Here is a 4,117-nt window from a genome sequence, read left to right on the forward strand (position 1 = left end):
TTTTTTTAGTTTTGCATTGTGGTTTAATTTTTTGTTAGTTTTTCATTTTGGTTTAATTTTCTGTTTAAATTATAACATTAATTTTTCAACAGCGAAGAAGACAAGCAAGTTAGAGAAGGATCGAAGAGATGAACTTTGAAAATCCAAATCAAGGAAACGGAGCAAACCCTACTAAAAAAATCCTATCCTTATTGCTAATGATAAGGATAGAGGTTTAAGATAGTATGTTGTGCCAGTGTTTAATGATCTTAATCTGGGTATTAGGAGACCTAAAATTGAGGCACAATAGTTCGAGCTAAAGCCAGTCATGTTCCAGAAGCTTCAGACAGTGGGCTAATTCAGTGCAATGCCTACTGAAGATCCTCACCTACACTTAAGACTGTTTATGGAGGTGAGTGATTTTTTCAAGTTAGCCAGAGTACCCGAAGATGCATTACAATTGAAGCTGTTCCCATATTCACTAAGGGATAAAGCTCGAGCCTGGTTGAACTCATTGCCACCAAATTCAATTTTGCACATGGCAAGAGTTAGTAGAAAGATTTCTTACGAAGTATTTCCCACCTAGCAAGAATGCTAAGTTGAGGAACAAGATCACTACTTTCCAACAAATGGATGATGAGTCCTTGTATGAGGCATAGGAAAGGTACAAAAAATTATTACGAAAGTACCCTCATCACGGAATCCCACATTGCATCCAACTTGAGACATTTTATAATGGTCTCAATGCTCACACGAGGATGGTAGTGGATGCTTCTGCTAACCGTTCTCTCCTTTCTAAGTCTTATAATAAGGCTTATGAAATCATTGAGAGGATTACCAGCAACAATTACCAATGGCCAACCAATCGAAGGGCGTTGGAAGACGAGTTGCTAGAATACATGAAGTAGACGCTCTTACTTCACTCGCATCTTAGGTATCATCAATATCCTTAATGTTAAAAAATCTTACTACTAATGGGCCTAATAGTTTTGCAGCATTGCCACCAAATCAATTTGAAAGTATCGCTTGTGTCTATTGTGGGGAAGGACATTTGTTTGAAGAATGTCCATCGAACCCAGAATCCGTGTATTACATGGGTAACCAGAACCAAAATCAAGGAAGGCAAGGACTGCAATCCAACTTCTATAACCCATCATGGCAAAACCACCCAAATTTTTCCTAGAGTAACCAATGGGCTGGTACCAGTAACACTTACGCCCAACCTAGGGCGAACCAGCCACCTAGTTTTCCCTAACAAGTTCAGAAACCAACTCAAGTTGAACCATCCAGTGGCTTAGAAAATTTGTTAAAGGCATACATGGTGAAGAATGATGCCTTATTTCAAAGCCAAGCAGCTACATTGGAAAACCTGGAAACCCAAATGGGCCAGCTTTCTGCTGAACTCAAAAACAAACCACAAGGTGCTTTACATAGTGATACGGAGAATCTGAGGAATCCAGGGAAGGAGCATTGTAAAGCATTAACATTGAGGAGTGGAAAGACATTAAATCCCAAATCCATCGAAGTTCAAAAAGAGACAACTGATGCTCAAAACTCAGGGGAATTTCAACTGAGTGTTGAAATTCCCGTTTCACAAGAACCGAAATCTAAACAATCTGACAAGGTGACTTCAGAACCAGCTAATTCTGATCGACAAAAAACTTTGTTAGATGCAGAATTGCCGGAAAAAATGAATCAACCAGTTCTAGTAAAGAAACCTCCACCACCCTACCCTCAAAGACTTCAAAAGTAGAAGTAGGAAATTCAATTCAAGAAGTTCTTAGATGTACTCAAGCAACCTCATATTAGCACCCCATTGGTTGAAGCACTTGAAAAAATGCTGAACTACGTCAAATTCATGAAGGATATCTTATCTAAAAAATGAAGACTTGGAGAATTTGAGACAGTAGCCCTAAAAAAGGAATGCAGAGCATATCTTCAAGACAAATTACCTCCAAAGTTGAAGGATCCTGGATGTTTTACCATACCTTACAACATTGGAGCAACATATTGTGGTAAGGCACTATGTGACTTAGGTGCGAATATCAACTTTATGCCCATGTCAATATTTAGAAAGTTGGGGATAGGTGAAGTTAAACCTACTACTGTTACACTTCAATTAGCAGATCAATCCTTAGCACATCCAAAAGGAAAAATCGAGGGCGTATTGGTACATGTAGACAAATTTTTCTTTCCTGCTGACCTTGTGATTCTAGAATTTGAAGTAGCCAAAGAGGTGCCAATCATCTTAGGAAGGCCTTTCTTAGCAACCAGAAGGACCCTTATTGATATGTAGAAAGGGCGAGCTTACTATGCGTGTTCAGGATGATCAGGTAACATTTAACGTTTTTAAGTCTATGCGATTTCTTGACACAATTGATGATTGTTCTGCAGTGTCTGATTTAGAGGAGTTAATCATGGAAAAGGAACTCAACTATGTTGAGGAACAAATGTTAACATCAGATCCTCCAATTGATGAAGAGGGGGATGAATACTTAGCTTTGTTAGAAGCTAATCAAAGGGGATTTAATCTACAATCCCTTTTTGAATCTTTAGAATTAGAGAAAAGGGATTATGCCCAACCAAAAGCGTCAATCGAGGAGCCACCTAAATTAGAAATGAAAGTACTTCCCTCACATTTGAAATATGTTTATTTAGGTAACTCTTCTACTCTACTTGTGATTGTTTTAGCAGAATTAACTACCAAGCAAGAAGAAAAACTCATCCTGGTGTTGTAACAATTCAAGAAGGCTATCGGATGGACCATAGCAGGTATTCGCTGTATTAGTCCATCTGTATGCATGCACAGATTATCATGGAAGATGGCGAAAAAGGAACGATTATAGAAAATGAAGACTAAACCCCATCATGAAGGACATAGTCAACAAAGAAATCATCAAGTGGTTAGAAGCGGGTATAATCTACCTCATCTTAGATAGTTCATGGGTAAGTCCGGTCTAGTACGTACCAAAGAAAAGAGGTATCACAGTCATTGAAAATGAGAATAACGAGTTGATACTGATTAGAGCGGTTACGGGATGGAGAATTTGCATCGATTACCGGAAGCTGAACAAGGCAACTAGGAAAGATCACTTTCCTTTGCCGTTTTTGGATCAGATGCTGGATAAACTCGCAGGGTGAGACTATTACTATTTTCTCAATGGATACTCGGGGTATAATCAGATTTTAGTAGCACCGGAAGATCAACACAAGACAACATTCACCTGCCCGTAAGGTACATTTGCATTTAGGCGCATGCCATTTGGTTTATGTAATGCACATACTACATTTCAAAGATGTATGATGTCTATTTTTACTAACATGGTTGAGAAATATTTGGAAGTCTTTATGGATTATTTTCAGTATTTGGAGATAAATATGATGATTGCCTAGCCAATCTAGCCAAGGTACTAAGGCGATGCGAAGAAACAAACCTCGTACTCAATTGGGAAAAGTGTCATTTCATGGTACAAGAAGGTATTGTTCTAGGGCATCGAATAACAAGACATGGAATAGAGGTTGATAAAGCAAAGTTAGATGTTATTGAGAAACTCCCACCTCCAACATCTGTAAAGAGTGTTAGGAACTTTTTGGGCCACGCCGGTTTCTATCGAAGATTTATCAAGGACTTCTCCAAAATTGCTAAACTCTTATGCAAATTATTGGAAAAGGACACGACATTCAAATTTGATGAAGAATGCTTAAGAGCTTTCAATGATTTGAAGAGTCTATTAGTTACGGCACCAATAATCATCACAATAGACTGGGATTTTCCAGTTGAGTTTATGTGTGACGCAAGTGACTTCGAGATAAGAACTGTTATGGGCCAGTGAAGGAACAAAGTTTTTCATCCCATCTACTACGCAAGTCAAACTCTGACAGGAGCTCAACTGAATTATACAATAACAGAGAAAGAGTTACTTGCTATTGTGTTTGCTTTTGACAAGTTTCGATCTTATCTTGTAGGTACCAAGGTGACTATCTATACGGACTACTCGGCGATTAAGTATTCGCTTGCCAAGAAAGATACTAAGTCGAGGCTAATCTGATGGGTACTTCTACTTCAAGAGTTTGATTTAAAAATTCAAAATCGAAAGGGAGTAGAAAACCAAGTAGTACATCTCTTGTCCAGATTGGA

At 38.4% G+C, this 4,117-nt stretch overlaps 1 non-coding gene across 1 annotated transcript; it reads right to left on the reverse strand.

Moving 5' to 3' along the window:
* Positions 1 to 575: 575 nt before the first annotated feature.
* Positions 576 to 682, reverse strand: LOC128284985 (small nucleolar RNA R71). The gene has a single exon (XR_008275401.1). It is a non-coding gene; the product is annotated as a small nucleolar RNA R71 (small nucleolar RNA).
* Positions 683 to 4,117: the final 3,435 nt, after the last annotated feature.

This window comes from Gossypium arboreum, chromosome 11 (assembly GCF_025698485.1).
Source record: "Gossypium arboreum isolate Shixiya-1 chromosome 11, ASM2569848v2, whole genome shotgun sequence".
In the NCBI taxonomy this organism is placed as follows: Eukaryota; Viridiplantae; Streptophyta; class Magnoliopsida; order Malvales; family Malvaceae; genus Gossypium; species Gossypium arboreum.